At 41.9% G+C, this 22620-nt stretch overlaps 1 protein-coding gene across 1 annotated transcript in view; it reads left to right on the top strand.

The window, feature by feature from the left end:
* Positions 1–15650: 15650 nt before the first annotated feature.
* The window catches only part of SLC38A8 (solute carrier family 38 member 8), a 44386-nt gene continuing 37416 nt past the window's right edge, over positions 15651–22620 (top strand). The window contains exon 1 of the mRNA XM_058154971.1: positions 15651–15660. The gene's annotated coding sequence lies outside the window, so the exon portion shown is untranslated. The remainder of the gene's footprint in view (positions 15661–22620) is intronic.

The following is a 22620-nucleotide window of genomic DNA, read 5'->3' on the forward strand; positions in this document are numbered from 1 at the left end:
ACTTCTAATCCTGTCGCAGGCATGAAAACCGACTGGAGGATTTGGGGCCAGTTACTGTCTCTTTCAGCCCAACTCACTTCACAGGGTTGTCATGGGAAGAATAGGAAGAGGAAGGTATGCTGGATATGTTTGCCATCAGAACTATTTGTAAAAGTAAAGGGATGCAAATAAATAATAAAACCATGAATGTCTAAGTGTGGAGCTTCCTGGTATAGGGATGGATGCAACTGGCACACAACCTAAAGTTGTGCAAAGGCCTTCCTAGTCACGATTGTCATTTGCTTTTTGAGCAGGAGCTGTGAGTCCAGAAGAGCCCTAGTGTCGTGTCCCACTCCTCCGCTGACGGCCGGGTCAGGGAAATCCGAATCAGGCTTGCCTCTGCAGCTCTGCCCAAAGTCCTAGCAAAGTCCTCAGAGCAGGCAGGAGACCAGAAAGTGACTTCAGCAAGATAAGTTCGACTTTGCCTGACTCAGAGACTGCCAGAAAGCAGATCCTTTATATAGGCCATGGGGTGTGGCTCCATGACTCAGCACTCATTAAGGCCTGCCCCTCCCTTCCTTCTGTTGCCTCCGCCTATCCAGTCTTCTGATGCGAGGGTCACTCCAATCAGCAGCTGTTGGAAATAAACTTTCCTCAGGCTCACATGCTGTGGAGGAGGGAGAGGGGTCTAGCTGCTCCGTTTGCCTGGGCATGGAGCCAGGGCTGGGGCCGGGGGGTGCTCCCTCCTCTGCAGCCTGCTTGGGCATGGAGCCAGGGCTGGGACCGGGAGGTGCCCCGTCTTCTTCAGCTTGTCTGGGCATGGAGCCAGGACTGGGGCCGGGAGGCATACATTCCTCCGTGTTCGGGAGCAGATAAGAAGACCCCGGCTGCTGTGAGAGCGGGCAAGACACAACACCTAGATAGCACACAGGGTCTTGTTTGGGGCCGTACCAAACTATATCCTTCTTCTTTTAATGACCCCATAATCCCTTGTGGGGTGGAGTCTGGGTAACTGAATGGACCTAGTAGAGTGCTTTCATGGCCCGAGGCTCTTCCTGTCGCCAATGTAGAGTTTTGTTCAGCAGATATATTCTCAGTGTGCCCAGAGAGAGAAATATCTGCCTCTACCTAGCATCGAACTCACAGCCTTCTGATTGTGGAGTCGAGAACTCTACCTCTAGGCCACCACACCACTCCTCAGTGCCAAACTATATCCAGCACCAATAATGGTAAGTTCCGAGAAACTGAAGGCTCCAAAACTTAGCAGGATTGAAGCCTGTTGCTCCCCATCCAAACTCCCACAGCTTCCAGGCACCAAGACAAAAAATATCAGCAATATTTGTAGCTCAGGATTGATCTTGACACACTCTGAGCTTGGTGGTTTTCTTGCAGTCATTTCCTTACCCAAACTAGGTAATGCCCTTGGTGCACTGATGATGTTACCTAGTTTGATAATGAAACAAACTGCAAGAAAAGCACCAAGTTCAGGGAGCTCTAAGGACCTCGCTGGTATCAGCATGATTGCTTAATTCACCAGGGACGGAGATGTACAATTGGATATCATCAGCACACTGATGGTCCATCATCCCATGGTGATGGATGTCACTTTAAAAAAACAACAAAAAATCACAAGGTTAGGTTTGAGTATAAATCCCCATTTTGAAAACCATGTACCAATCCTATTCAGTCATTGTGCTTGCAAAACTTGATGTCTATGGAAATTCTCGTTCATCCAAGTCATGTTTGTCTGAAAGGTGCTTTTTTCAAATGGCAACTAGACTTTCTGGTTTTTCTTTGAAGACGTTTTGCTTCTCATCCCAGAAGCTTCTTCAGCTCTGTCTGGATGGTGGGGAATGGAAAGATTTATACTCGTTGCAGACAGCTGGTCATTTGCATCCTTTTTGAGGGTCATTGGAGCACTTGGAGATTTATCTGTGTCCTCAGGATCATTTGAGTGGTGCTCCTGGTTCCTGTAGTCTGCAATTTTTCTGGAAATCCGTTCATACCCCCGCACCATTCGAAGGGGATTCATCCCAAAGTGCATCGTTAATCTCTGCTGAGATTCTCGGTCATCCAGGTCATGGTTATCTCAAAGATGCTTTTTTCAAGAGGCAATTGGATTGTCTGGTTTTTCTTTGAAGACTTTCGCTTCTCATCCAAGAAGCTTCTTCAGCTCTGACTGGATTTCCATTCTTCCATTCCCCACCATCCAACTCAGAACTGAAGAAGCTTCTTGGATGAGAAGTGAAACATCTTCAAGGAAAAATTAGAAAGTCCAGTTGCCTCTTGAAAAAGCGCCTTTGGGATTGCAAAGCGTGAGTTGCTTTTGGTCTTTCTGAATTAAATTAGTTTGTGTCCTGTGCACAACACAGGAACCTTAAACAGCTGGCAAATGTGGCACTAAAATCTTAAGCATCAGAACTTTAATTTGCAAATTCCCTCATTTATGCAATAATGTTACAAGACAAATGACTTGCACCATGTTCTCCTTGCTCGGTAGATATTGGTAGACAGCCATTCACACAACCATAAATTGTCAATATTTGCAGAATAGTCTAAGCCAGTGGTGAAATTCAAATTTTTTTACTACCGGTGTTGTGGGCGTGGCTTGGTGGGCATGGCAGGGGAAGGATATTGCAAAATCTCCATTCTCACAGAGGTGTTATTTGCCGGTTCTCCACACTACACAGAATTTCCAATACTGCTTCTCCAGAACCTATCAGAATTTGCTGGATTTCACCCTTGGTCTAAGCCCCTACATATGCTAACTAGAATTCAAATTAACCAAGTTTATTATAGCTGTTGGAAGGATGATGACATAAGGAAGGCTGAGCGTCAAAGAATGCTTTGAACTCTAGTGCTGGAGAAGACTCCTGTGAGTCCCTTGGACTGTAAGGCAATCAAATTGGTCAGTCCTGGAGGAGATCAACCCTGACTGCTCTTTAGAAGGCCAGACCCTGAAGATGAAACTCAAATACTTTGGCCACCTAATGAGAAGGAAGGACTCCCTGGAGAAGAGCCTAATGCTGGGAAAGATAGAGGGCAAAAGAAGAAGGGGATGATAGAGAATGAGGTGGCTGGATGGAGTCACTGAAGCAATAGGCATGAGCTTAAATGGACTCCAGAGGATAGTAGAAGACAGGAAGGCCTGGAGGAACTTTGTCCATGTGGTCATGATGGGTCGGACACAACTTTGTAACTAACAATAACAACATTATAGCTGTGCAATTTGAGGAATTTATTGGTCTATCTGGAGAACACTTTGGTAAAGGTTAACTTAATCCAAAAGGATTTTTGCTCTTTGAAGTGTCACAGCACAGAGAATTACCACAGCAACCAGCATCTTTCTTGGCAGAACTTCAGGGAGGACAAGCAAGGATTTTTCCTCATTGAAGGACCACACAAATCAGTGTCATAAAGTTTAACAAGGTTAGTAACATGTATAACTATTGCAAATTCAAAATGCAATTCAGAATGTCCATTTTGAGGTTGAAAACAGCTTTCCTGACTGCTCTTGAAATATTCTTGGCTGGTGGTGAATATGTGTAATGTATTGTTCTCCAAGATGTTTCAGTAGCATTTAAGGTAACATCATCAGTTCATTAGCTTTGGTAAACATCAGAACCTTAATATGCAAATTCCCCCATCTATGCAATGATGCCATGAGGTAAATATATTGCACCATCTTCTTGCTCTGTACACATCCATTCACACAGCTGTAAATAATCAGGATTTGCAGAATAAGCTAAACCCCCAATAATACAAGTTCAATTGTTTGGCTGGAGTTACTCATTCATTCCGAATAGAATAGAGCTAGAAGGGACCCTGGAGATCTTCTAGTCCAGCCCCCTGCTTAAGCAGGAGAAACTATTTCATTGAGACAAGTGACTGTCCAGTCTCTTCTTAAAAACCTCCAGTGTTGGAGCGGCCACAAGTTCTGAAGACAAGCAGCTCCACTGGTTAATTGTCCTCACTGTTAGGAAGTTTCTCCTTAATTCCAGGTTGGAATTGCTACCCTCCTTGATTAGTTTCCAGCCATTTGTTGTCCTGCCTTCTGGTGCTTTGGAGAATAATTTGACCCGCTCTTCTTTGTGGCAGACCCTCAAATACTGGAATACTGCTATCATGTCCTCTCCGTTCGCAGACGGTGTTGACAGGGGGGGCAGAGGTCGACTGTTAGGCAACTCACTTGTGGGGTTCTGCAGGGGTCGATCCTCTCGCCTCTCCTGTTCAACATCTATATGAAGCCGCTGGGGGAGATCATTCGTGGTTTCGGGGTGAGTTGTCAACTGTATTCTGATGACACTCAGCTGTACATTTCCACCCCGAACCACCCCAAAGAAGCCGTTGATGTGATGACCCGATGTCTCGAGGCCGTTTGGGTCTGGATGGGGACGAACAGACTCAATCCATCCAAGACAGAGTGGCTGTGGATACCGTCGTCCCGGCACAGTCAATTAACTCCATCTTTGACTGTGGGGGGGGCGAATCGTTGGCCCCCAGGGAATCGGTGCGCAATTTAGGCGTTCTCCTGGATGCGCAGCTGTCTCTAGAAAACCATCTGACGGCCGTCACCAGGGGAGCTTTTTATCAGGTTTGCCTGATTCGCCAATTACGCCCTTTCCTGGATCAGGACTTGTTATGTACAGTCACTCATGCCCTCGTTACTTCCCGTCTGGATTATTGCAATGCTCTCTACATGGGGCTCCCCTTGAAGAGCACCAGGAGGCTCCAACTGGTACAGAATGCGGCCGTGCGGGGGATCGAGGGAGCTTCTCGTAGCTCCCATGTAACACCTCTCCTACGCAGGCTGCATTGGTTGCCGGTGGTCTTCCGGGTGCGATTCAAAGTTCTGGTTATCACCTTTAAAGCGCTCCATGGCATGGGACCAGGATATTTACAGGACCGCCTACTGCCATCAGTAACCTCCCATCGACCTGTGCGCTCCCACAGAGAGGGCCTCCTCAGGGTGCCGTCGGCCAGACAATGTCATCTGGCGACCCCCAGGGGGAGAGCGTTCTCTGTGGGAGCTCCGGCCCTGTGGAATGAACTACCCGTTGGGCTATGCCTTCTCCCTGATCTTCGGACCTTTAAGCGCGAGCTCAAAACCTTCTTTTTTCACCAAGCAGGGCTGGCCTGATACAATTTTAAATTGAATGTTTTAATGGGATTTTAAGGGGATTAATTTTATTTACTATTTTTATTCAAAAATTTTAATTTTTCAGCTTATCGAATTAGATTTTTAATGGTTTATTGTATTTTAAATTTTCTCGTTATCTATGTTTTATTTCTGCTGTACACCGTCCTGAGTCTTCGGAGAAGGGTGGTATAAAAATACGAATAATAAATAAATAAATAAATAAATAAATAAATAAATAAATAAATAAATAAATAAATAAATAAATAAATGTCCCCCTTAGATCTTCTTTTCTCTAGACTGGCCAAACCCAAATCCTGCAAACGTTCTTCATATATTTTAGTCTCCAGGGCTTTAATCATATTAGTTGCTCTTCTCTGCACTTTTTCCTAAGTCTTGACATCTACATTTACTTATAAAAATCTACATTACATTTATAAAAAAAATACTGATGTTTATTCCATCTTTATTACTGTACAAGTAACTTGAGGTGGGGAACATATACATTACTCCTTCCTCCTATTTTCTCCATCACAACAACTCTGTGAGGTGGATTGGGCCGAGAGTGACTCTGTCCAAGATCACTCAGCTGGCTTTCATGCCTAACATGGGACTAGAATTTACCATTTCCCACTTTCTAATCTGATGCATATAATATAAGATGGATGGTTGTAGGAACTGGCACGGCTCGTCTAGTGAAGAGAAGGACCAGGGGACATAATAGCAGTCTTCTAATATTTGAGGGGCTGCCACAAAGAGGAAGGGGTCAAGCTATTTTTCAAGGCACCCAACGGCCAGACAAGGAATAATGGTTGGAAACTGATCAAGGAGAGATTCAACCTGGAAATAAGGAGAAATTTTCTGACAGTGAGAACAATTAATCAATGGAACAGAAATTGCCAACAGAAGTTGTGGGAGCTTCATCACTGGAGGCTTTCAAGAAGAGACTAGACTGCCATTTGTCTGAAAAGATATAGAGTCCCCTGGTTGGTTGGGGGGCTGGACTAGATGACCTACAAGGTCCCTTCCAACTCTGTTAAACTGTATCTGATACCTTAACCACTAGACCAAACTATCTTTCTGCTCTGTGGATGCTTGGCTCAGCTGCTCCTTTGGGCTAATGATGTTTCAATAGTGATCAGTGCTTTGTTAGTAAGTGGCATATTCATCTGATGAGGTGATGGGCCTGTCTTATCTCTGTGTTATTTGCTTCCTGGGTGATAAAATAGCACGGAACCCTGTGTGATAGGACAGCATTTCTCTTTTGCTGTGGTTGCTGCATTGCTGGGCATGGGTTGTTACGTCAATACGGAGAAAGTTCTGGTTTATTCTGAGAGCAAAAAAAAAGTCCAGTTGGATCTTTAGTTCGAATAAAACTAGTTCCAAATTCTGGGAGTTTCTGCAAATATGGAAAGTGGCAAAACATCTGAAAGATGCTTGATTAGGAAGGGGATTATTGGCCCTTTCAGAATAGAATAGAATAGAATAGAATAGAATAGAATAGAATAGAATAGAATAGAATAGAATAGAATAGAATTCTTTATTGACCAAGTGTGATTGGACACACGAGGAATTTGTCTTTGGTGCATATGCTCTCAGTGTACATAAGGAGAATAAAATACATTCATCAAGAATAAAAAGATACAACGCTTAGTGATAGTCAAGGTATCAAATCCTACTATGAAATAAATAAAAACAATATAAATTGAAAGATACAAGCAACATGGTTATAGTAATAAGTGGGAAGAGAAGACTAGTTAGGAGGAGGAGAATAATAGTAATACAGTCTTAGTAATTATTTGACAGTATTATGGGAATTAATTGTTTAGCAGAGTGATGGTATTCGGGGGAAAAAACTGTTCTTGTGTCTAGTTGTTCTGCTGTGCAGTGCTCTATAGCGTCGTCGTTTTGAGGGTAGGAGTTGAAACAATTTATGTCCAGGATGCGAGGGTAAATATTTTCACAGCCCTCTTTTTGACTCATGCAGTATACAGGTCCTCAATGGAAGGAAGGCAGGTTGGTAGCCATTGTTTTTTCTGCAGTTCTAATTATTATTATTAATCATCTTTTAATTTTATTTATTTTATTTTATTTTTTATTATTAATCATTATTCCAAGAGAATTTGGCTGATAAAAAGACCCCTTGATTGGGCCTGTAACCCAGATCTGGCCAGAGTTGCAACAGAGTTTAGCTAATTGAGGATTAAACTGACAATTTGGTTCAGCTGAGGAGGGGAGGAGGGGTGTGAAGTGAACTCTTGAGCCTCTTTCAAATCCACAAACCTGAAGGCAGGAGGAAGGGAGTGGCTATGACTGCAACTTGAGATTTCTTCTTCTCCCCCACCCTAAAGCCAAGTAAAAACAGCACGAGAAAGCGAGAATATCCAACTAATTCCCAGCTCAAAATATTCCATTTCAAAGAAAGCTTCTAGGTAGGGCTTCCTTTAATCCTTTCTTCTGGATGCCAGGGAGGAGGTATTGGGAGCAGCTTAACAAACATCAACATGGGTAGAGTGGCCCTTTTCTCTATCTTTCTTTGGTGCAGCACTCTGATTGTCTAGGAGTTCCTCCTTCTTCTCCTCCTCTGGCCCATTTTGGTCTTCTGTCTTTGTCTGAGTGATGGGCGGACTTGTAAGTGGCCAGTTTGGGAAGCAAACCCAAGGCCCAGGACCATGGAGCCTGCCTGAGTTGGAGAAACTCTTAACTTTGTTTCTAGGATGGTGCTTCCAAGATGGGATGAGTGAGAAGAAAAGGTGTAAAAAGGACAATGGTATTTGACTAGGCTTGATTTGCAGTAGGCCCAGGAGCAGGAGGTTGGACTGGAAGACCTCTAAGGTCCCTTCCAACTCTGTTGTTTTTGCTGTTAAGCTGTGGTGTTTGAACATGTAAGTGTCTTCTCTTTAATGTGTGGTGCTTTGAATGGCTTGATATGAAATTTCTTTTTAAAACATTTCTTTTCAGTGGTATTTTTATTTTTATTTTGCTGCCAATTAAACAGTTCCTTCTTCTGAAGCAGGGGAACAGCGTCAAACAGAACAGGTTTACTTGCGTTCAAAAATGAAATAGAAGTGGAAACCTTTACCGAGCCTGGATGGTCTCCCAACTCTAAGCCAGGTTGGGCTTGGGTTGCAGAGTGCTAGGAAATCCTATGGGTTTTCCTAGCTTGGGATGTTGGGAAAAGATAGGGAAAAAAATGTCTTTCCTGAGAAGACAATGGCATTTTTTTTTTGTTCCTGCCAAGAAAGCTTATGTGAACAAGTCTATGAAGTCAGGAGAAGGTGAGTTTGTCTTGAAGGAACTTTTAGAAGTGGAAATGTTGGCTGCCATTATTGAAGGTCTCAGTTCAGAACTGTGTATTTATTTAAATGTTGGACTTCACTAACCTAATTTTTCCTCCCTTGAGCCTGACTTTCCTAACAGGATTTTTATTTCTGGAAATAAAATTAGAGAATGATACCGAACGATTTGAGCTCCAGAATAACAGTAGGATGAAAACAATCAGCAGATGGCTTCCCTCCAGAAGTTTTGGGTGCTCCATCACTGGAGGTTTTTAAGAAGAGACTGGACAGCCATTTGTCCAGAATGGAATAAGGAGGATTTCCTGCTTGAGCAGGGGGTTGGTCTAGAAGGTCTCCAAGGTCCCTTCCAACTGTTATTTATTTTGGCAAGTAAATATTGTCTTCTACATTTGGCACTCTGAAGCAGAAGACCAAGTTCTTTAAGGAGACCCTTTTAAGTCTGATTTAAGGGGCGTTCTTGGTTTTTAAAACACTGAAAACGTTAATTGAGAGACATTCTGGATCTTTGATGATCAGCCTGAATTTTCAGATTTGTACTGCAAGTGGCCAACAGTAAGAATTGACTGATTGGGAAAATATTGAAGACGGAATCTGCATGGAAAATGACCTCTTTGATTTGAAAATTTTCCTACCGAAATCCATGCGGCCCCATGCGATTGCTACTTCCTTCCGGGAATTTTTCGTGTGCTTGTTTTTTATTGTGCATTTTTAATGTTGGGATTAAAGACGAGATTAATGTTTGTACATTCTGCTCTGAAATCTGCCAAATGGCAGGATTTTAGGCCATGCCAGGGGAAAACATTGTGTACAGTGGCTTGGGAAGGATAGTGTGCATTGGACAGTGTGCATTGAGAGGGGTGTTAGGAATCTGTTAAAGTAAATTGATGTTTCTCTAAAGTATGGTTTATTTCATTATTTGCCGGGAAATAGTCTTGTGAAAGGATATCTTGTCACAAAGAAATGGTAGGTCTGTGGTGGAACTTCTTGGCATATCTAAGTAGGCTTGAGAAAGAAAAAAGGTCAAATTTTGCTGATTTAGCAATGTTGAAATGGATAGATTTATAAGGAAACCATGTATATTATGTTACAACAAGCTCATATAATTAAAACAGTGTTTAACGGTTTTGCACAAGCAAAACCATGATTTTCCTGGTGTCAACTATTCCTTGTAATGATCACAAATTAAATCATTGTTTTTATTTTCTGCTACAAATGATTGAAGCCGATTTCTGAAACCTGTAGGATTTCATTGACTTGTGCACAATTTTATAGCTAGGCCTGAAAAGCAGTTGGAAGTGTGTGTGTGTGTGTGTGTTTTGGATGGGGATGCAGGAATTGAAGGCTAAATTGATTAATTGCTGAGAATTTCACATAACTACTGATGCACTTTTAAAATTGCAAGCAAGAGAGCTAATGTAGAAAGGACAACCCTGGCGATCAACGGGGTGACCAAGATTTGACAGTTTCAGCTTCTGAACTATTTTAAAATTATGAATTGAATTGTTTTAAATTACATTTTTAATTGCAATTTTAACATCCACCCCTCTTGTGCGGGCATCTCTCCAGAAAAATATTGTATTGAGGGCTCCTTGGTGTTCTCCGCGCTTGGTTGAGTTCTTTTAGAAATCAACAATATTGTCTTCACTTCAATCCTGAACTGCAAATATTCTCCTTTATTGGTGCAATATTGTTTTAGATGGAATTCCCAAGTCCTTTCTTTTGATTTTAAGTACCTGGTTTTATTTCTTACAAGACTCCAGCATCTTGGGGAACTGGTGTTCTTCCATCCTGCCAACAACTGTTTAGATTTCAACTTTCAAAATTTTTCTGGAATACAGATTAATAAATGGAACAGCTTGCCTCTCAGAGCTCCATCGCTGGAGGTTTATCTAAGGAAACACTAGACAACCATTTGTATAAAGTTTCCTGCCTTGGGCAGGGGGTTGGACTAGAAGACCTCTGAGGTCCCTTTCAGCCCTATGAGTCTATGCTGACTGAGTAATTGTGGGAGCTTGATGGCATGCATCTAGAATCCCCTAGAGCAGGGGGTCTCCAACCTTGGCAACTTTAAGCCTGGAGGACTTCAACTCTCGGAATTCTGGGAGTTGAAGTCCTCCAGGCTTAAAGTTGCCAAGGTTGCATACTCCTGCTCTAGAGTGATCAAATACTCCAGATGTGCACTTAGAAGTGTTCATGGGCATCCTTTGAATTATTAACAGACAAAAATATTACTGTCCCAGAAAGACAATATGTGAGGAAGATATGGAAGAAATGGGTTGATTATATGTTTTATATCTATTATAAAAGACTAGGTATTTGGATTTATACTGGATTTTGACGAGGATGGACTAAATTTGAATAGCTACTGTAATTCTTGGTATTGAAATTTTATAATGAGTTGTATTGTATTTTGAATAGAATATTTTTGAAAGAGTTTATGTAAGAAAGACCTGGGGGGAAAATTATATGGTTATAGAAGCTATAAGGGAGATATTCTTTGAATTGGATTGGATTTTTATGTTTTAGTTGGTTTTAAATACTTTAGGATTAATTTGTTTTATTGATTTACATATTTTGTTATTCTTAATTGTTAATTTTTTTATTTTTCTTGAAGGATTTTGATTGTGTTAGGAGGAAGTCAGAGCTAGAGAGGGAAAATTGGTATAATAGTTTTGGGGGAAAATTTTCTTAGCATATGTTTGTTTTATTTTTCTATACCTTGTGCTTCATCCGGGAAGTCAGGGGAGGGGAGGGATTAGTGAAGGGAGGGGGGTTGGGGGGGAAAGGGGGAAAAAAAATTTTTTTTTGTAAAACATTTTGAATAAAAAAAAAAAGAAGAAGAAGTGTTCATGGGCAAAGAGAGATCCCCAGAAGTGTAATATCTGCTCCAATGATGTCTCAAGTGTTTAGAATCAACCATGGTCATCAGATACCAGATCATGAATCATTGTTCTCACCTCTGAGGGCAAGCAGGAAGATAAGAGATAATGGACAGAGCAGTGGCAAAGGTCCTTGCAAAATGTGCAAACAGACCTTGTTGTTTTAAAGTTTCTGGAGAAAGGTTGCCATGGTTATTCCTATACGGAATGAAAGAACCAGATGAAGAGGTGTTAAAACTGAACAGTGGGTATTAGCGGAAACAGATTTATGAGGGGAACTTAAGCTACATCAGATTTCTTTCTTTATTTTCTTTATAAAGCCTATTGTTCTTGTAGATAGGAAGTTGTGTAACTTGTGTACACAACAGAAAATGTCACTAGGTTTGAACCAGGATCTAAACTCTTTCAGGGTTGCCATCCACTCTTGTGTTGAAAAAGGAGCTGTGTTGCTTTAGAACATAGAAAACAAGGTTAGAAGGAGCCTTCTAATCCAACCCCTTGCTCAAGCAGGAGACCTTTTCCAAATGGCTGTCCAATCTTTGCTTGAAAACCTCCATGATGGAGCACCCACAACTTCTGGAGGTAAGCCATTCCACTGAATTATTTGTTCTTTACTCTCTGGAAATTTCTCCTTAAGTCTAGGTTCGATCTTCTTCTGACCAACCCTCAGATGTTTTGGAGAATAGGTCAGCCCCCTCTTCTCTGGGACAACTCCTCAAGTACTGGAAGACAGCTTTCATGTCCTCCCTAACTCTTCTCTTTGTTAGGCCAGACATATGATGTTGTTGTTGTTGTTGTTGTTGTTGTTGTTGTTGTTGTTGTTGTTGTTGTTGTTCTTCTTCTTCTTCTTCTTCTTCTTCTTCTTCTTCTTCTTCTTCTTCTTCTTCTTCTTCTTCTTCTCCTCCTCCTCCTCCTCCTCCTCCTCCTCCCTCCTCCACCCTCCTCTACCCATATCCATCATCGGACGTTGGTGATCATGTTGGCAATCCTATTTTTATCAACAGCCGCACGAAAAAGTGCTGCTGAGTTTTGTCCAAACCAGTCCCTTAGATTTTGAAGCCATGATGTTCTTCTTCTGCCTGGACCTTGTTTGCCTTCAATCTTTCCTTGGAGGATTAAGTGAAGTATGTTGTATTTTTCTGGGCATTGCATCACTTATCTGAAATATTCTAACTTTGGCTGCAAATATCTCTTAAGTCATCGGGATTGTCTTTTAGTAGACTTTATACTTTGCAATGACATCCGGCCAAATCAAATGCAATCCACAGTATTATACTACTGGTTTGCACGGCTAGGTAAAAACAGATTTCTGTGGAATGATTTCACCCTGAATGTGAAAGCAAAGCCGTGTTCAGCAAATGTGCCCTTATTTCTTTCTTAGTTTTAAACTGACAAGAGTTTTGAAACTCTTAGATGAGTTGGTGCCCCCGAATGTACCTTGGTACTAAACTCTGTACCTCTTATAGGTTAAAACCCAGGACGGGTCTGGTTTTCTTTTTTAATCCTCTAAGGGGAAATTTCCTGACAATGAAAACAATTAATTAGTGGAACAGCTTGCCTTCAGAAGTTGTGGGCACTTCATCACTGGAGGTTTTTAAGAAGAGACTGGACAGCCATTTGTCTGACATGGTATAGGGCAGTGATGGTGGCTAACCCTTTTGCCGTAGTGTGCCAAAAGCGTGGGGAGTGTGGTGTGGTTGCGTGCCCGTGTGCCCACACCCATAATTCAATGCCTTCCGCCCCCACGTGGATGTGATCATGACCGCCCTGCGCTCTCCCTGCTTTTGGCACACAATGGCAAAAAGGTTACCAGTGGGCCCAGTAGGCCCGTGTTTCATCCTTCCCAGGCTCCAGAGGCTTTCCAGAGGCCCTCCGGAGGGAAACAGCTCGTTTCCCGACTTCTGGTGGGCCTGGAAGGCCTGAAAATCAGCTGGCTGCCGCTCACATGCATGCTGGAACTGAGCTAGGGCAACGCTCGTGTGCCCACAGATATGGCTCCACATGCCACTTGTGGGACACGTGACATAGATTCGCCATCACAAGTATAGGATCTTCTGTGTGAGCAGGACTAGAAGACCTCCAACATCCCTTCCAATTCGCTTATTCTGTTAGTTTACACAATCTGTTCGATTCGTAATGATCTTCTCAGCAACTCTCAAGGTTTTTAACCTGTTTCCAAATGTTGACTTCAATGAGTCAGCGGCATAATGCTAACTTTGGAAAGTGAAGAGATTTTTTGAAATTAGAAGGGTGAAAAGCCATTTTATAAAGAAAATGCACTGAAATTGTTACCACAGTGAATGTTTCAGAACCGTAAAGATCATTACTTTCTAAAATTATTCATCTGTGAGGCATTTTTTATTTTCTTACGAGTTATGCGATTCTAGTTAATTGGTGCTGCTATCTTTGAATCTCAGAGACCTCTTCATCCATTTTTCTGTGTCTAATACTAATCCTGTTTAATAATATAAAAAATGTTAATAGATTTGCTTTCTTAAGGTTCCTTTCTTTCTTTCTCAACCATGTAGTCCTTCAAGCTGTTCAGTGGCTTCTTGTAGGCTTGCAACCAGCTCATCCAAGTGGCTTGCCTTGTGAATGCTGATGGGAGAGTTGCTTTGTTCTTGATAGTTCCTTGATTAGGTTTTTGTTTATGGCTTGATTTCCACTTAGATATAAGCAGAGAGCAAACACTACTCCCTGCTAGCATTGATAATGTTACCTAGTTGGGTAATGAAATGTTTGCAAGAAAACAACAAGCTCAGAGGATTCAACAGTTTTCCTCCTGCTCCTCCCCTTCCTCCTCCCCCTCATCTTCTCTGTAAACCCAACTTCCTTCTAGCACTGATGATGTTATCTAGTTGAGTCATGAAACATTGGCAAGAAAACCACCAAACCCAGAGAGCAACAAGGACCCCACAGTCCTCCCCCCCCAAAAAAACCCATTCCCTTCTAGCACTGATGGTTTGAACATTTGCAAGAAAATAACCAAGCTAAGAGAGCACCAAGCACTCCATAGTTCAATTCTGAGCTGCAAATATTCTCTTTTATTGTTACCAAGATGTATTGGGTTAAGTACATTTGGGTTGTCCCAAAAATATCAGCCATGGTTTGTTGAGATAATGCTAAGTTACTCAGGATTGGTTAGTTACTATTTACTGACTAAAGAAACCACACTTGGCTTGGTTCAGATAACCTACTAAGATATTGATTTTGGTTTATTAGCCACACTGGCTGATTTTTGGCTAACAGGAAACCAAACCAATTGAGAGTCAACATAACACCATGTAAACCTTCAGCTAAATATTAAATTATCTTTCCAGAAAAGAAACTCCTTTTGCAGAGAAAAGCAGTAAAGGTTGGAAGCATATGAAGAACAGTTGCAGGAACTGAGTATGTCTAGCAGTCTAATGGAAAGAAAGACTAGTGACATGATAGCTGTCTTCCATTATGTGAGGGGCTGCAGAAAGAAAAGGGAACCAACCTATTTTTCCAAAGCACCTGAAGGCAGGACAGGAAGCAATGGGTGGAAACTAAGCAAGGAGAGAAGCAACCTACAAGTAGGAGGAATTTCCTAACAGTGAGGGCAATTAACCAGTGGAAGGGCTTGCTTTCAGAAATTGTGGGTGCTCCATCACTGGAGGTTTTGAAGAAGAGATTGGACAGCTATTTATCCAGGATGTATAGGGCAGTAATGGTGAACCTTTTTGGCACCGAGTGCCGAAACCGGAACGCGCATGCACGCATGCATGTGCATGTGTGCGCACTGGAGTGCCAGAAACTGGAAGACCAGCTGGCCAGTGCTCATGCCTGTTTTTTGGCTGTTTTTGGCTGTTTGTCGGGCTGTTTTCACGAATGTTTTCAGGCTGTTTTTGGCCTGAAAAACAGCCCGAAAAGGCCCCCTCAAACAGCCTGTTTTTTAGGCCATTTTTGGGATGTTTTCAGGCCATTTTCCAGCACTCCGGTGCCTGCGAAGACCAGCTGGAAACCAGAAGAGCAGCTGGTGATGGCGAGCATTCCCACAGAGAGGGCTCTGCATGACACATCTGACACGTGTGCATAGTTCACCATCACAGGTATAGGGTTTCCAGCTCTCTCTCTCTCTCTCTCTCTCTCTCAGTGTGTGTGTAATTGAACTAGCAGACCTTCAAGGTCCCTTTCAATTCTGTTATTCTGTTCTCTTCCTTGCAATGGATCTTCTTTTGATGACCCTCTTGAGGTTTATTTGATGGTAGGCCTTCAAGGGCAAACAAGAAGCTGCCATTTAAAATGTGTCATAATGTCTGTTTAAATTTGTCACAGTGCTGGAAGAATACGGTCTGCAGGGCATTACGGAAATTAAAATGGACTTGGAGAACAGCCATTAAAGGTCAGATGGCATTTACGTGGTCTGATATTTGGAGTTTCAATTTATGAGCAAGTTTGCAGGGATGTCAGTTTTAGGATCTTTAGCGTCCATGTGGAATATGGTATATATGTGCAGGAGAAAAATGACAGAAATGATTCTCTGAGGACCCCACTAGCTCTTCAACCAGCATGCCAAGGACTGTACGTGGGATTAAGGATCAAGTCAAAGTAGCAGTGGGAAAGATCGAAGTTGGCTTTAATTAAATTTAATTAAAATGGAATCAATGAAATAGATTCCTCTTCAGATGTTTAATCTTTTCGCTCTTCGGTTATATTAAAAAGTGCCATTTGGAAGCCACCTATGGCAAGGCCATGGAGGCCACAGCTGTGGCTTTACAGCAGTGTTTCTCAACGTCACCTTTAGGATGTATGAACTTCAACTCCCAGAATGCAGCCACCAAACCAAAGTTTTGTTTAAATGTAAGGAAAATGTTCCTTATGGTATGCTCTGTCCAACAATGAAATGGAGGTTGTGAATTCTCCATTCTCCATTTCTGGAGAGTTTTGAGAAGAGCCTGGACAATCACCTACCAAGGATGATAGCAGAGAATTGAACCAGCTGATCCCTGGTCTTCCTTCTCTACAAGTCTATGCTTCTGTGATAAGAAATATTCTAGATAGGCAGTGTTGCTTTAGAATAGAATGAATGAGCTGGAAGGGACCTTGGAGGTCTTTAGTCCAGCCTCAAGCAGGAGAACCTATACTATTTCAGATAAGTGACTGTCTAGACTCTTCTTAAAAACCTTCAATGATGGAGTGCCCACGATTTCTTGAGGCAAGCTGTTCCATTGGTTGATTGTCCTCACTGTTATGTTAGGAAGTTTCTCCTTAATTCCTAACCCTTTCTTTCTACATTTGATAAATTTTGCTTTGCAATTGGGTTAGGACAGTGGTGACTAACCTTTTCCGAATGCACGCACGCGTGCCCAAACCCACAAAATGCAATGCGCGTGCAGCCCCCGCGCCTGCGTGCCCCCCATGCCACACAGCCCCGCCCCCGTGCATGCACGTGTGGCCCCCCTTCATGCGCCATGCCCCCACACATGCGTGTGTGACCCCCTCCATACACCCCCTGCATATGTGCAGTAGAGACCCGAAGACCAGCTGGCTGGCGGGAAGCATGCGCGCATGCGCAGCAGAGCTGAATTGGGGCGACGGCTCGTGGGCCATCAGAGAGGGTGCTGCTTGCCATCTCTGGCACGCATGCCATAGGTTTGCCATCTTAGTTAGGAGCTCTATTTAAAGTGCAACATGAGAGATGCAACCTACAACCAAGGAGATTTTTCCTGACAGTGAGAACAATCCGTGGAATGACTTGCCTGCAGAAGTTGTGGGTGCTCCATCACTACAGGCTTTTAAGAAGAGACTGGACACAACCATTTGTCTGGAATGGCATTGGATCTCTTGTTTGAGAAGGGGATTGAACTAGAAGATGCCCAAGGTCTCTTCTGTCATTCTCTGTCTGATGTGCTATGCTATCTTCCTTCTCCTGTCTTCTCTGGATGGATCTCTGCTGAATCCTTAAAGTGATGGAATCTGTATCTCTGCCACATCTGGTGGGTTAGGAAGTTTAATCTCAGATAATGCTCATGTTCCATTGTGGTTGAAAGCTCATCAATCTGCTTAACATGGATGCTACTTCATCCAGTTTCTATCTCTCTGGCTGGGTACAAATATTGCCCAATTAATTCATTATTATTTTTTTTTATTTTATTTTTTTGTTTTACATTTATACCCCGCCCTTCTCCGAAGACTCAGGGCGGCTTACAGTGTATAAGGCAATAGTCTCATTCTATTTTGTATATTTTTTACAAAGTCAACTTATTGCCCCCCCAACAATCTGGGTCCTCATTTTACCTACCTTATAAAGGATGGAAGGCTGAGTCAACCTTGGGCCGGGCTCGAACCTGCAGTAATTGCAGGTTACTGTGTTCTTAATAACAGGCTTTACCAGCGTGAGCTAAACTGGCCCTTCGTGCCATCAAGTCATGTTCAACTCCTAGCAACTATATGATAGATTTTCTCCATAATGATCTAGTGAACCCAAAATAAGGAAATGGGAGCTTGGGAGCTTTGAATTCCCAAAAGTAAAACTTTATTGGCTATACCATTTTGGTACTGAAAAAAACAAAGCTAGCTCTGGTTTTCCCAGGCAAAGACTTGCCTAAACAATAGCTTCCCTTTCTCCCTACTCCCTGGGTCATCATTGTCCAATTATGAGATGTCTTTTTGTTATGGGTACAGTCTACTTCCTTTTCAAGCCCCTTCAGCTGTGTCCTTGAAGGTTTCTAGGCTCTCACAATCTCCGCATACAGTCTCTAAAACAGTCTATTTCAACCTTTTTATCCCAGAGAAAACTTTGAAATTATGTTTCAGTTCTCAGGGAAGCCCTGCCTTAAAAAAATATCTCAAAAAACATGAAAACTTCACAACACAGTTCACTTCCAACCAGCACAGCCCATATTTTACAACATTTACAACAACAGTAAAGCAGGAGGCTGGCAGCTGAGTTGCGACATGTAAAAATTCCCACCACTGTGAGAGTGCTGGCATTGTGCAGTGTGTGTGAAGCTTAAACAAAACGAAACAAAAACATTTTTTTCCCCAATCACAATCTTGTACTGATCCCGATTTGAAAAATGTATTTCAAATCTTAACCTCACCTGGTTCCTCCACTTAAATTTTCCATTCGCTGTCTGTGACTCATAGTCCGCAAAAACTTTCAAAGCACACTTTGTTCTCTGCGAAGCATTGGCAGTTTAAGCATCTTTGAAATTTAAGGAGCAAAGTGATTCTGACATAGGTGAGCCATATATTCTAACTCGTGAAATGCCCAGAGTCCAAAAACTTGTGCAAATGATTCAGAATGCTCCTTTTAAAACTCTCCCTTGCACACCCTTTTTTCTGCCCTGTATTAAAACTCTTAAATGTTAGAGCTTTAAAAGGGAGCTTTTCTCTCTGGCAGACAATCAAAGCCGCAACGTCTTTCTAAAGGCTAAAAAATGTGTTTCATCTTCATCTTGGTTTCTTGAATCCTGTTGGGGTGAATCTGATTTTTTTTTTCTTTTTTAACCCAGCTTGATTATGGAATGGTCAGTAGGTTGATTATGGGACAGTGAGCGTCAAGGGCAGAAGACCTGTACAAATTACTTAGTGCATCGTTATCTGTTTGGGGATTACAGCAGAGATTAGACAGTTTGATGAAGGCAAAAGGTATTTGATGAAAGGATCCCGAAGAAAGCAGAGGTCTTTTCATACCGAGCTTCGTCTTGGTGCAATTATAAAAATCAGGGTAAAATCTTTATCTCTTGACAGCTGGGATGAAAGGGCTCATCGTTTAATGTATTACGCAAGATATAAACTGGTCTGGAATTAAATATTTTGCCCATTGTTCAAAATTATGGATCTTCTTCTCTCTTTTGTCCATTTTAACCTCTTAGCTGCTCATCATACAGTTTATGTCTAAAATGGTATAGGGTCTCCTTCAGCAGTGGAAATTTTGAGTAGTTCGGAGAACTGGTAAATACCACCTCTGACTGGCCCTACCCCCATCCATTCTCTGCCTCCCAGTGATGGGGAGGAAATGGGGATTTTGCAGTATCCTTCCCCTTGGAGTGGGGTGGGAATGGAGATTTTACAGCCTCCTTCACCTGTCATGCCCACCAAGCCACGCCCACCAAGCCACATCCAAGAATTGGTAATAAATTTTTTTGAATCCCACCACTGCTCTAAGGTCCCTTCCAACTTCTCTTCTCTTCCCACTCCCATTCCATTTCTAAAATTTATTGGCTGCCCATCTTACCATAGTGTAACTCTGTGTGTCTTACAGTTACATATATTATACAGTGAAAACATAAAAAGTTATTTTATTCCATTCCATTCCTTCAGGTATATGTATTTCTCCCTCTCTCCCTCCCCCACCCCTCTGGTGAACGTCAGGATCAGGTCAATTTCAATTTCCTTAGTTTCATAGTAATTAAGTGCCAAAAAATGATCATTCTTAGAAGGTTCCCTTTTCTTCTAGATCTAGAACCTGTGTCCTAATGATGATTTGCATATTTCTGGAAATGTAGTATTTAGAGGAGGAAGTGGCTCATGAATATGTCCCACTGGTTGGTTGGTTGGTTAATTGGTTGGTTTGTTGGTTGGTTTGTTCGTTCATTCATTCATTCATTCAAATAAGGGTCTCCTGACTATAGCCCCATTGATTGATTGATTCAAATAAATGGTTTGTGAATATAGGCCCTTTTCAGGAGCAGACCACACCCCAAATGCCACAACCATCTCCCTGTCCACAGAAGGTCTGAGCTGTACCCAAAATACTAAGGTTGGTCCTTTCTGGACGGAGTACATAAGAAACAGGACGTTCTGAGAACTGACTGCTTCATTTTGGCCACTGCTATTTCACAGAGTTGTTTGAACATTTCCTTGGCTTCATTTTCCATGTTCGTACAAGTCCCGGGGACTTCTCTTTGACAGCATTGTGCAAGTAAGACACGTACAACCACAACGTCAGTGAGTAGCAGACTCACCAGAAGTCACTCCAGGATCCCATCATAAAAACAGCAGTGCAGAAAATATCCCCGTATTTTTGAGTGAAAAAGTATGAGAAAAAAATAGGTTGGCACATGTATTCCTTGAATGAGGCAGGCATCCCACAGAGAGACATAATACTCTGCTAAATCCATCCCACTGGTTTGCGCATAATGATAAACCGTGTTTCAGCATTATGTTTCTTTGCTTCTTTCTATTTTGACAAAAGGATGAAGAAGCAACTGTCATTATCATACACTTCCATTTTCACTTCATTAATTTTGTCTTGTGTGTGAAAAAGGACCGGGGTTAATTCCAGTCATATCTGGGTCCTTACTTTAATATTAGAGAAAAAAAGTTTGTATAGTTTTACTTATAATTAAATTACGCTATTGTGCTGATAATTAGTAAACAAGTAGCAATAATGTAGTGGAAGAAGTTGCTAATGGCTGTATTTTTAAAAAAGTAATTTTTAAAAGGATTATAATTGCAATACTGTACAAACTAAAGCAAGCTTAGAAGGTACAAAGAAAAATAAAAAATATAAAGGAAAGAAAAATAATATACAAAACGAAAAAGGAAAGAAATATATAAAGAGGTGACTCCCAGATTTCGTCACAAGTATAACAATTTTAGTAACATTTCACAACCTCTTAAATTCTAACCATGATCTCTTCATCCCATGTCCCATTTCTTATCTAAAAACAAATTGATAAAATATCATCACTTCAGTCTTGGTGTCAAGAGTTCATAAACGCTCGCCAGAAATAACATACGTATTTTTCCTTTAATCAAATAAACCAACTGTAAAAAACCAACCTTCATTGTATAAAAGTACAATGTACTTTTTGTACATTGTACATTTTTTGTACATTGTACAAAAGTACAACCTTAATCTTTATTCCATTCAAGTAATTCAACATTCAAGTAATGAACTCAGTTTCTTTTCATTCCCTTTTTACCTTTTCTCACAAGATTCAACTTAGCTTTAGAAAATCTCTTTTGTAAATCCAATATAAAAGAATTATCCAGGTTACTTGGCTTATTTGTAATTCACTTTTGATTAACATTGGCATTAACTGGTTCAGTTTAACTGGTTTAATTAGCATTAACTATGTAATGACATTGAAAAAGATGAAACATCTTTTTCTATGTTATTGTATAAACTTTTGTTTGTATATTTACCTCCAGTATCAACTCTGTCTTGTCAAAACATCTTTTACACACAATCTATCCATTGAAGCAAACATCACTCTTGACATTGTCAATATTAACTTCTCATTCCAGTTTTCAAAAGTATCTTTCAGTATTTCCAATGTGATAATATTCTATGCCATTCTGTAGCTCTTATTCGGCTTTATGTAGTCTTCTCTTTTAATTAAAATTCTTTAAAAGCTCTCTAATATCTATTTTTTGAAATTGTTTACCTCTTTTATATTAAAACAAGCCAATCTCCTATGAGAAGAATCCTTATAATTAATTCCCAAATTTTATTTCAAATATCTAGACCCTTCTTTCACTCTCTGCCTCCCCTCTCTGTCCCTCTGTCATTTTCCCCTTTCCCTTCCTGTCTCCTTCACTTCCCATTTTCCTTCTCCCTTCCCTCTCCCCACACCCTTCCCTTTCTTCTCTCCCTTCACTCTCCCTCCCCTCTTTGCCTCCTTTCCTCTCCTTCCTCACCTGACCCCTTCATAATCCCTCCCCTTCTTTATTCCCCTCCCTTACCAGTTCCCATTCTCTCACTCTCCCCCTCACACACTCCTACCCCCTTTCCCCTTCTGCCTTTCAATGTTCCCCTCCCTCCACTCTCCCCCTTTCATTCCTGTCCCACTGCCTCCTCCCCTCCCTCCCACTCTTCCCATTCTTCTTCCCCTCTCTCCCTTTTTTCCTTCTCCTCCACCATGATCTACCTCTCCTCCCCTCCCCCTCCCCCTCATGATCCCATTTTCTTCCCATTCCCCTCCCTGTGCCCGCTCTTCCTCTCCCTCTCCCTCTTTCTCCATCTTCCTGACTCTTCCTCTTATCCTGATCCTCAACTTCATCCTCACCCTGAACCCAACCCAAAGTCTCACCCCCACTTACCCCACTGATTGCTGGTTACAAAAAAAAGGGAAGGTTCCCCAGAGTCCAGGAGCCCCTCTGAAGACCAACCTGCCCCTTGGGATGCATCTTCACTCTGATAACTGATAACTGGCAGCAACTGACAGTTTAGCCTGCAGGTGTGAAGTCATAAAGCCACCAGAATCCCCAAGGAGATGACCCGCCTCCCTTTATTCCCCTCTCAGAGGTCACCTGTTCCACCTTTTCTACCTTCACCAATGCCAGGCAAACGTCTCTAGGAAGCTACCACATCAATCCCTCAAAGCTCCTCTTTGGGTGTGGACTGCCT

Source organism: Ahaetulla prasina, chromosome 12 (assembly GCF_028640845.1).
Source record: "Ahaetulla prasina isolate Xishuangbanna chromosome 12, ASM2864084v1, whole genome shotgun sequence".
Lineage (NCBI taxonomy): Eukaryota > Metazoa > Chordata > Lepidosauria > Squamata > Colubridae > Ahaetulla > Ahaetulla prasina.